The sequence below is a fragment of the Balaenoptera borealis genome, assembly GCF_965194805.1.
Source record: "Balaenoptera borealis genome assembly, chromosome: 8".
NCBI lineage: Eukaryota > Metazoa > Chordata > Mammalia > Artiodactyla > Balaenopteridae > Balaenoptera > Balaenoptera borealis.
The window spans coordinates 86189671-86201686 of NC_138865.1; the positions used below are offsets into that span (position 1 = coordinate 86189671).

The 12016-nt window shown below is 39.5% G+C and overlaps 1 protein-coding gene across 1 annotated transcript in view; it reads left to right on the forward strand.

Annotated features, from left to right (window-relative positions):
* The first annotated feature begins 339 nt into the window (after window positions 1–339).
* LOC309632795 (uncharacterized protein) overlaps window positions 340–12016 on the forward strand; it is an 80054-nt gene continuing 68377 nt past the window's right edge. Inside the window, exon 1 of the mRNA XM_082400632.1 lies at window positions 340–6382. The gene's annotated coding sequence lies outside the window, so the exon portion shown is untranslated. The remainder of the gene's footprint in view (window positions 6383–12016) is intronic.

Here is a 12016-nt window from a genome sequence, read left to right on the forward strand (position 1 = left end):
TACACTTTTCTGTTAAATTTACTTAACTAATTTAGCAGTTACTTTGCTTCTGAATGACAGTTGTACCAACTGGAGAGGGCTTTCCTTTGAGCACCTCCTGCTGGTGAGAGCATCAGGGATCAGATGATACCTGTTGAACCAGCAATCCCCTTCTAGAACTCAGTCCTAAGGAAAGCATTAAAAAAAATGAATCAAGTCTTCTCAACAAAAATGTTCATCTCATCGTCATTTACAAGAGAAACACTGTAAACAAAGTGTCCACCAATAAGTGGCATACTCAGTAACTGTGGTGTAATAATGGAAATGGAAAATTATTCACACATCAAAAGATGTTAACAAAGGGTTTTTAGTAACATAGTAAGGCTGCTTATGATATAAAATTAGGTGAATCATAAGATATAAATGTGCACATACAATAATATTCTCAATCACATAAAAATGTGTATAAAAATGAACAATTAAAAAATTGTAATACATTAATTATACCACAATAAAACTACAAAAAAATTTTTAAAAATTAACAGAGGCAACTTATTTCAAACTTTTTAGAGCAGTTAACTCTAGGAGATCAAATTCCCTCTTATACTGCTTTGGTTTTGTCCAAACTTTCTACAATGGGCATGTGTTATTTTGTGCTCTGAAAAAAAAATCATCATTAGGATTGAAAATAATGAAAAAGAAATGGGAAAATGGAAGGAACTAGCTTTGGCCTGGGGATCAGGAGCTAAGGATTTGGGTCCAGAGTCCTGGCTCACCCTCTGAGCAGGGCAGACTCCCTTCTTTCTCTGAGCCTCAGGTTTCTCACCTGCAGAATGTGGATAGGAATCCAGCCTGTCTCTCTCTTGGAGTAGATGTGAAGATCTAGCAATGATGCCAGCAAAGGCGCTGATCCCAGAGGTAATTCAAAGTCTGGAATATGAGGTGTGCTCTCCAAAGCTCTAGGGACAATGTCCTGCCTTCCCACGAGTGCAGAGTTAGTGGGAGAAGGTAACTGAAGGGGGAGAAGGTTCACAAACACAGTGGCTCCTCTGGGTACCCTGTTCTGGGCCCCAAGGAAGAAGGTCTTCAGTGTCCACTGGATGTGAGCCTGATCCTAACTCATTCATGCCTTAGAGATTTGGTGGTTAAATGGGAGAGATCTCGGCAAGCATCTGATAATAATACTAATTTTATAGTTGTAGTTATTGAAAATTCCCAGTGTGTCAGGCACTGTGCTTGGTGCCTTTTACTAATTTTGTTCATCAGTTCTACCCAACAAATATTTACTGTGCACATTCTATGTGTCCTGTCTGTGCAGTTTGTGTTAACTCCATTTTTATGTGGCAGGATTTCCCCACTCCTTACCCCTTTATTAGGGCCCGTCACACACCGTCTCCCTTTTGGCATGAGTGAGACACACCACACCAAGGTGGGATAACAGGAGTTCACCTTTTTGTAGCACAAGTCGAAGCACAGAAAGAAACAGAGACTTTTGTGGCATAATAATACATACACGATATATTAAGGGTATATCAACTTATATGGTAGTCAAGAAACTTGCCTACATTTCCGTGGTTATTAAGTGATGGAGCTGGGAACGGAACCCAGGACTGTTTGTCTCTACAGCCTGTGCTCTTTATGACTGTGCTACTTCGCCTGTTTCTAGCCCATCCAGGGCGGAAGCTGTTCTCCCCGGCATCCTCTACTCAAGCTCTACCCTCTGGATACCTCCTGAGTCAGGGCATCCCATTGGAAGGTTTTTTTCCAGGATGAGCGGTAACTTCGATCCCCTCTTCCTGTCTCATGCCAGAGGAGCCTTCCCTGACCACTGCCACACTAGGCTAGGTTAGGCAGCCCATCCTGGGTTTCCAAAGTGTTCTGTACTCCTTCATGGTGAAACGGAGCAGGACCCTATGATACTCCCCCCACCCGCCCGCCATGTCCTCAGCCTGCCTTTTGTCTGTGGAAAAAATTTAGCCAAAGAATAAGTTTAATCAGAGAAGTGAGATAATGCAGAAACAGAGGAAAACAGTCAAAGGAGACCAAATAATAATAGTTTAGTCATTAAGCATAGTCAAGGACTTCTAGTTCCTCCTTAAGGGCTATAGATAATATTCTGAACCATATCCTGGGAGCTGTCTTATAGATACTGAAGCCCCCATCAGGAGGAAGAAGTTAACTATATGATGACCAGGCTGTAGCCATGACATAAGCTGCCACAATTCTAAGAATCGGCCTCAGAGAAATGGAAACAAACCGACAGTAGAACTGAAGATTAACTGTACCTAAAACAATCGAGATGACGCTGGTCAGATCACCGATGACCAACTTCAAGATGACTGTGAGAGCTGACTGTATTGTTTCTGCATGTAGCCCCCTCCCCTATCTATAAAAGCTCTTGCCCCCTGATTGTCAAGGGGGGAGTCGGCCTTTGGACAGGCGTCCGCCCTCCCCTCCGGTGGCCGGTCTCAAAAATAAAGCAACCTGTCCTTTCCTACCAACACTTGTCTCTCGAGAATTGGCTTTTGAGCAGCGAGCAGCCAGACCTGGGTTCGGTAACAATGGCACTCTCCGCACTTAGAACTCCTTCAACGTTCATTTTCTCCTCTTGGCTCTAGCTCCATGGAAGCAGGGTCTTCCTTGCTACATTCACTGCTGTGTTGCTTGTCACTCGGGCTGTTTGCCTGATGTGGAGGAGGTGGACCCTAGGCACGGCCAGGTCACTACATGAGGATGAGTTCCCTGGAGGGTTGGCATCCTGGAAGGCCCCAGTCAGAGGACCCATAGAGTCCTCAGCCCTAAGCCCGTGGTGCTTGCGTTGGATTAGAGACACATGTGGTGGGATGGGTACTTAGGGAACACTGCAAGAATTAGATTATTTCCATGGGCTTTGACATTTTAGAGGTAACCGAATATTGTCAGTTATCTTTCAGGGCAAGAGAAAATGAAAAACAGTGACTGCAAAAGCAGGAGATGTTTAATCTTGCGAGCAAACTTGCCATGTGGATCCTAGATAGTAATGGGATTTTCTTAGAATTGCTAAAGAATTGCTGCTTTATCATTTTATCTGTTTTCTGCTTTTGTTTTTTGTGGTAAAGCTCCTGGTATTTGGCCAAAGGGATTGGAATTACAGGTAATGACCCCTAGTATTCAAGATGACTATGGAAGAGCAGCTGGGTATGGGTGGTGGGTGCCCAGCACAGGGATTTCAGCCATATGGAACGGCTCTCACCTGACGTCTGTGGTCTGGTTCTTAGGGAAAGTGAGGACATAGGGCCTTACAGGAATTGTCATACTTACTGTCTGGGTAAAAGCCATCTCATGGCAAGGCTTGCTTTCTATGATAATTTTTATTTATTATTTGTATTTCTTTTTATTTTGTACATTCAAAGATAAAAGGAAATTTAAATTTGCTATCTGGGGAGACTAAGAGGATAGATTTTTTTTCCATCTTGAAAAGAACATGTGTTTATTCTTCAAGAATAAAAGTTAGTTTCTAATTCCCTTACTTATATTTTATTGCTATTTTCCGTTTTTATTTTTGCTATGCATTATGAAAGTCGCACTCTTTACTTACGAAACTAAATTGATATCATTTTTTACAGGGGTAAAGTATACACAACATAATATTTATGATTTTAAAGTGTACAGTTCAGTAGCGTTAAGTACCTTCACACTGTTGGGCAACCATCACCACCATCCATCTCCAGAACTGTTTGCCTCCTCCCAAACTGTAACTCTGTACCAGTTAAACGCTATCTTCCCATTCCTCCCATCCTCAGCGCACTGTTCTACTTTCTGTCTCTATGAATTTTAATACTCTAAGTACCTCACATAAGTGGAATCATACACTATTTGCCTTTTTTGACTGGCTTATTTCACTTAGAATGTCTTCAGGTGTCATCCATATTGTAGCATGTGTCAGAATATTCTTCCTTTTTAACAATAATATTCTGTTGAATGGATAATTTTTATTTTAAAAATTCGAGTATGGCAAACTTCAAACATACATAAAAGCACAAAGAATAGTATATTGTGCTCCTAGGTACCCATTATCCCAATGGAAGATTGTTTATTCCATTTATACTGCCACCCAGTCCACATCCTACCTTTGGAAGCTAATCCCAGAACTATCACTTAATCTGCAAACAGTCCAGGATGTATTTAAAAGATAAGAACTTTAATTAAAAATGTAACCACAATACCATTATCACAACACCCTGAAACACTGAACAATGATTCCCTAATATCATCAAATATCAAGTCATTATCCAAATTTCTATATAATTTAAAATGTTTTAGTTGATTATATTTTCTTATATTTGTAACTGGCCATTTCAAGCCTCTAAAGATCTGGTGGTAGTAGAAGGGGGTTAGTTCTAAATCAAGGTAAATGAGATTTGAACTAATCAGGCTCCAGGTAAACTTCATGTACAGGTACTTGAAAGAATCTTTTCCTGGCTTGTCTGTTCCAAAGGATGTTTGCTTTCTTCTAAAAGCTCCAAGAGTAGTGAAGCAATTGTGTCTTTGCAGTTGAGCACCCTCAAAGATTTAGCCTTTTAATTATTTGTGCTCTCTCATTTGGATTTGGCCTCTTATGCCCTTCCCTAGGGAAATTTAGTAGTTTCTAGTTTTGAGATAGGTAAGAGGATAGACTCTGGAATATACCTGGTGCGGTTAACTGCAACTTGAAATTGAAAAGGCTTATGAATGAAAAAGAAAAAGGAAATGAATGACGGATATTGGAGGATATTGTAAGACAGACTCAAGGATAAGGGTAAAATAAAGGGACTAGCAGATCAATTCCTGTTATAAATGGTTGGCAGTAGTATTCCCTGGGGGAAGGGACAACATAAAAGAGGAGACTCAAGGCAGGATTTTTAGCAACAATCCAAGGTACAACTTTCTTCTTCTTCTTCTTATTGTTTTATATTAAATTAGGGCTGCCAGATAAAACATAGGTTGCCGGTAAAGCTTCAATTTCAGATAAACAGTGAATAGTTTCTAAAGTATTATAAGTATGTCCCAAAGTGTCCTGGGTACTTTTGCCGTAAGCATTTTGCTGTAGATATCTTTGCCGCAGGCATTTTCACCACAATATTTTTGCTGCATCACTAATTGGCCGTAAGGCAATTCTGCCGTGAAAGAGAAAATAACGGGTTGACAGTTTTGCGTTTGACAGGTTGGTTAACTGGTTGAAATGTGTTAGCATTTCTTCCAGTTGGAGACATTATTGATGGCTTTATCGAGCTGACAGATGAGGATGGGATGATCTGCCCCCCAGAGTTGGCTTCCAATTTTGAAACACACTGGGGTGGAAGAGAAAGAGACCTCGGAGTGTCTTGAAGGCATACCGTTGAACCCACACTTCCCACAGAACTTTGGAACGTCTATCAATAGACATGTGACAATGTGCCAAGAACAAACAACTGTGTAGAAGCTTTCATTATGCAATACAAACCTCGGTCACAAACGTGCACTCTAGTTATTGGGAACTAACACCTCTCTTTTAAGTTTATTTTTATTTTTATTGAAGTACAGTTGATTTACAATGTTGTGTTAGTTTCTGGTGTACAGCAAAGTGATTCTGATATATATGTATATGTATATATATATATATATATTTTTTTTTCCATTATGGTTTATTACAGAATATTGAATATAGATCCCTGGGCTATACAGTAGAACCTTGTTATTTATCCATTCTGTATATAATAGTTTGCATCTGCTAACCCCAAACTTCCAATCCAACCCTCCCCGCAACCCATCCGCTTGGCAACCACAAGTCTGTTCTCTATCTGTGAGTCTGTTCCTGGGAACTGACACCTCTCTTTTTGGCCTGCTGCACCACTTGTGGGATCCTAGTTCCCTGACCAGGGATTGAACGCCCGGCCCTCGGCAGTGAGAGCATGCAGTCCTAACTGCTGGACCGCCGGGGAATTCCCGACAGCTCTCTTAACAAGGGAACAAATTTTAGCAAAAAAGAAAAAGTGTGATGCTGAACAAGGACAGGAATCAACAAAGCAAAAAAAAAAAAAAAAAAAGGGCGGGGGGAGGGCGTATAAAATACTATGAACGAGAGACTCAGAAGAGAAGTGCTTCGGTACAATGCACAAATAAAGTCAGTTATTTGTGCATTATTGCCATGAATCTATACACATTTTAAATGTATTCAAATGTTTTGTATTTTGCAATAAAGTCTGTTTAATTTTGTTATGCATTTCTCATGCTTCATTGTGTCCTTTTTAATGTTCGTTCCCCTTTTATTTTTCGTTCTTATCTTTTACGGCAAAATTGCCTTACGGCCAATTAGTGATGCGGGAAAACGCTTGCGGCAAAACGCTTGCGGCAAAGATGCCTCCGGCAAAGATGCTTCTGGCGAAAATACCTGACACGGTCCTGGGTACGTTGACATCTTTATACTAAAAAAAGTATTCGTTGCTTATTTGAAATTCAAATTGAATTGGCTATTCTGTATTTTTATTTGCTAAATCTGGTAACTTGGCCGTCAATGCGTAGGGACTCCACCTGTGAAACAGGGCTTTTGACCTTTAGGCCCCTTAGTTTTCTTAGAGGATGGTTGATGGTTGAATTTTCGTTTCTTTATTCAGTCTCCTTGTCCTGCATGTTCTACCTAACATCATAGCTTTTTATTAAAAAAAATTGACGTAGTTTACATTAGCACCAACAGAATATGAGTACTTATTTCTCTCTATCCTCATCAACATCTAAAGCTATTGTTAGTCTTTTAATTTCTGCTAATTTTCCGGACAAATGTTTGAGAATTGCTGGTTTAGAGCACTTCTTAAATGAGACGAACTTTTCTTTTGTGACGCCTAGTATCAAGGTTTTGGTTAAAAAGAATTTTAAATTTTATTCTATATTGTAAAGAATTTTACAATGGAATGTAATGACTTACAACAAGTTAGCTGTTTTTAAATTCCAACAGTGGATTTTCCAGCTGCTTCCAACAAAACTGATCTTTTCTGTGCATACTCAAGGCAACACTCAAGAATTTCAAATTAGCTTTAGCAAAATCAAATATTTATATTTAAAAAGAAAACATTTGAACTTAGAACTCGTTAAGATAAAAAAGTTAACAAGCTGAAGATGCCTTGTTATTTAATGCCACTAATGGCAACATCTAGGTCAGATAAGTTATAGTGATTTAAAACAGCATTCCCACTAGCTTTGTGTAACCATATTTGTAATTATTGCCATAAGTGATTTAAAAAGTCTCTTTAGTCTACATTTCCACAAAAAGCTCTTGAAAGAACAAATTCTGCTCAGTTGTTTTTCCCTTTGCTTAAAAAAAAAAAAAAAAAAGTGCCAGGAATCTCACCCCACCCTGCTGCTGGGTAAAAGTCAATCATTTATTATTCCTGGATCAAACACAAGCATTCATGTCTAGGAAAACATTTTGCAATGAATGGGATCTTGGTCTCTACTAAAAACAAAAAATGGCTAAAAAGAGACTTCAATTTATTTTCAAATTCTATGGCTAAATTCCTATAATTCCTAACTGGTGAAAATATTGGCAAGCTACTAGATTTTACTTAGGATCAGATTTACTTCTTTGGTGTCTGCCCAGAGGAGCTATTGAGAGCTACTTGTGGCTAGCTTTTAAGAGACCAAATGGACCTCGAATGGAATGAATATTGACACTAGTGTACAATGCACAAGGAGAAGCAGAAGAAAGAATTGAATACTTTTATTTTTTGAATAGCTAAGTATAACCAACTTTCACTTCAAAGTTTTAACATTTGGCAAACCAAAAAGGTTACTTCTCAAAATGACCAAACATAACTGAACCCTTTCTTTGCATTTTGATATTAAGCTGGGAGTTATATAGCTTATCAAAATTCTTATCTAATCAACTAATTCAGGCTCACCAAATACAATCACTGTCAATCCAGACATACTCAGTGGTCTTCCTTTCCTTAAGCCTAATCAGACCTAAAGCTAATTAATCCCCCCAAAATAATCAGTTCCCCTCAAAGTGATCAAATCCCTTCCCCCAAGCATTCCCAATCATCTAGTCAACCACTAGCCATGATCTAGCAATCATCCATTAAATAAATGTCATTGTGGCAGGGACTGATAATCTTTCAATATCCATTTTTCATTAACCCTTTCACTAATGGAAACCTCTAAATTTTAAGCATCCGGCTTCCTGGCTAGACACTATATTTCCCACCATCCTTTGCATCTGGGCATGTCCACGTGACTAAATCTGGCCAATGGGATTGAGTGGAAATGATGTTTTCAACTTCCAGGTCAAGTCCTTGAGAAAAAAACTGTCCACGCCTTCTCTGTCCCCCTTTCTTTCGGCTGGAATGTTTGAATTAAAGTGGTAAACCAGCTTTGATCAGTTGGATGAGGATAACAACATAGGGGAGAGTGGAGCAAAAAGAAAGAAGTGGGTCCCTGGATCACCTTGTAGAGCAGCATGACAGAAGTGCCAGTGAAGTCTCATGGTCATCCAGTCCAGATGCATGTAGGCCAAGGGCTGTTTCCTAACACCTACAGTCATGATGCGGTGTCCTTCTGTCCCACAGGTCAGATCTCAAGGTGTGGCCAACCACAGAGGGGTTTTGAAGGGCTCAGTACTTTCCAAGTCCTTGTCACTCAGATGCTGAAGCCTGTGATTAACCAGCAGAAAAAGAAGTTGGCCCCCAAGTACCCCTCTTGCAGTCTAGGAAGGTGAAGTCACCTAAGACTTCTGGTGAGAAGTCCTTGTGTTCCCTTAGAGGTGAGCATTGGTGAGAGACCAATGAGATACTTTAGAGTTATGGACTATTAAAACTAAATCTGGGTAGAGCAGAAGCCTTTAGCAAGACCTATGGGTCATACCTATAGACATTTAACATCTGTGGATGAGTCAAAATGTTATCAATTCTCAATATTTTCAAATGGATGGTGAACCAGCTTCAGACACCTCTTTGTGGTTCCTGCCGCCTCCTTGTATGCCCTTGAGTTTGGTGAAATTGGTTTAATTATATCATTAGGCCCAGCTGCCTCTTGAGACAGGATTTCCTGCCAGAACATTCAGTTGTGCACTTTGAGGACTGTTTACAAGAGTTGGTGAAGTTGAACAGTGAAGTGTTTCATTAGTGGGGGAATCAATTCCGCTCCAAAGTCATCTTTATGCTCTTATACTAGGAACATTATTAGAGAATCAGAGGGTACTCAGAGACATTTAGTTAGAGCACAGTATATGGAGAAGACAAACTTTGCATAGATTGTCTCCTTGGACAGAGATGAAGGTGAGGTTTATAAAAACAAAATCTGCAGATGATCTTTGTTTTTGGGTAAGTTCATTGGCTCCAAGGAAGGCAGTTTGTGCTTGAAAAGGGCTGACAGAGTTATGAGGAAAGACAATTCTTAGTTGTATGTGGGTTTTTCTGAGAAGCCTTATGATTTCAGCTGTAGTACGTTCGTCGTGTGTCCCTCTCTGTATCCTAGCAGCCGGTGTCCTTCCATTGGTACCTGCATGATTTTTCTCATTGGAATTTCCTTGGGGAATTAATAATATGGGAATTTCATGATGGTGCTTTTGGACCCAAGCTGAAACATAAACATATACATGTATGTCATGGCTGTTGATCCCTAGCTTACAGAAGGGGGCATGAAGCGAGCGTACTGCCTTTGTTATAGGACTGTGTGGATCATCTGGCTGTGTGTTTGATGTAGTACAACACGTGATGAGATCTTAGGCAGCCTAGATAATAGGATAGGGAATTGTGATAACTATTATCAATACATTTCATCTTCTCTGAGAAGCACAAAGTGAAGCTTTACTGTCATACTTGCTGGGAACATGTCCCAAAAGATGAAAGACATTTTAATTATCTGGATCCAGTCAAAGAACCTGATTCCACATCCAAACATATTACTTATTATTTTAGATGTACACGACAAACCAGTATCCATAATCCAAATCACAATTATGCTGCCCAGCTCCATCTCTGATGAACCTGAATGAGAATTAAAGGTGAAGAATGTGTTGATCACTTGATGAAGAAATTCGTAATGCCACATTAGCTAAACTTGATGTGTATTGCCCATAGTTCAAAGTCTTATGATAGCTATCTTCTCATGAGCTAGCATCGTCCTGGCAATTGTGCGACCGGCTGGGAAACAGATACGTATGGAGATAAAATTTCTAAGAAACTATTTTGTCAACTCTTTTATTTTTTTCCCAGTGTAGCTGAGTAAGTTTCTATAGACAAGGGGCTTTCTGGGAGTGAGTGGCAGCTCTTACATTAAAAACAATATAATGCAGAATTAGAATTATGGAGGATTTTGTGGTAGAAACTGTTTATTGTTCCACAATATCTGGTCATCTCTTCTTTCAGAATCAAAGAATCCCCAATTTTTAACTAGGTCACATGTTTGCACAGAATTAAGGCTGTATTTCTCAGCATCTCCTGCAATTAACTACAGCCACGTGACTAAGGCGAATGGATTGCAAATAGAATTGTAGCATGACAGCTTCTAGAAACCTATCTTATAGGACAGCTGGCATATGCCCTTTGCTCCCTGTATTATTCAGGATTCTCCAGAGAAACAGAACCAACAGGAGATATTTATTTGTTTATTATGAGGAATTGGCTCACAAATTATGGAGCCTGGGAAGTCCCACAATCTGCTGTTTGCAGATCCTGGAGACTCAGTCTGAGTCCAAAGCCCTGAGAACCAGGGGAGCTGATGGTGTAAATCCCAGTCTGAGGCAGGATGAGATGGGCTATCCCACTGAATTCCTCCTTCCTCCACCTTCTGTTCTATTTAGGCCCTCAACATATTGAATGATGCCCACCCTCATTGGGAAGGGCAGTAAACTTTATCAAGTTCACAAATTCAAGTGCCAATCTCATTGGGAAACACTCTCACAGACACATCTAGAAACTGTTTAATTTGAGCATTCCGTGGTCAGTCAAGTTGACACATAAAATTAACGAGCACCCTCCCCTTCTTCTTTGTCATTCTTTCCATCCTACCACTTGTAATGTGGCATGAGAGCTGGAGCTCTAGCTGCCTTCTTGGACTATGAGGATAAGGACTACACCATTGTAATAAGAAAGCAGTAAACTAGAAGGAGGTAGAGTCTTTGAGGAACAGAGATTCCACAATATCCCTGGATTACCTACCCTGCACAGAGAAATGAGCTGCTATCTTGTGTAAGCATTACTAATGTGAGGCTCTGCTATATTTGATTAAACCTAATCCTCACTGATACAAAGCCTTATCTTTATGTTTACTTGATTCTTCATGGGCCTTAGTCAATGGGTCTCTAGCCATTTCCCCTCAGTGGTAAGAGGCCAAACCTTGGTTCTTAGGATAACAAACTCAACATGTTAAGAATAGGGACAGGTCCAGTGAATCTTAAGGACTTAAATTTTCCAGCTGCTTCAGTTGGTTCTGAAGATAATAGCCACGAGCTCTATGAGGCAATGTGACTACATTTTTACTCTTCAGAGAGCATTGCTAATGCAAAAAGTATACCTATCCTTTGCCTAAGGATGTCAATTCATTCCTGAAAACCTTGCTGCTAAGGGAAAAAAGTCAATAGATGGAAAAAATTTTCTAATGATTTTAATACGAAAAATTAGGATATGTTTCATCGTGACCCAAGATACCCTAAACAGTATTCACAGATAGAAGAATATATTAATTGAACAATGAAAACAAGTTTATGTAATAAACAGCAGTTAGAAAGTAAATAAATAGAGTTTATATGTAAAATGTAATATAATGAAGTTTACAGTACTTTCCAAGGGAAGAAGAAGGACTTGATAGTGGGTGGGGCTGGGGGGAGAAGGGATTCTTTGGAAAATGGAGTCTTCTTTCTGCCCTATTTTCTTCAACAATATTTCAGCATTTTGGGGGTTCGTGGTAATCTTGCATTCAAACTGCACTGCACTATAAATAAAATCTGCACTATAAATAAAATCATATCACAGAAAATATTTAAAAATAAATACACGAATGCTTCAAAACATGTAAAAAATAGTGCATGTGCACAGCGCACTGAAGA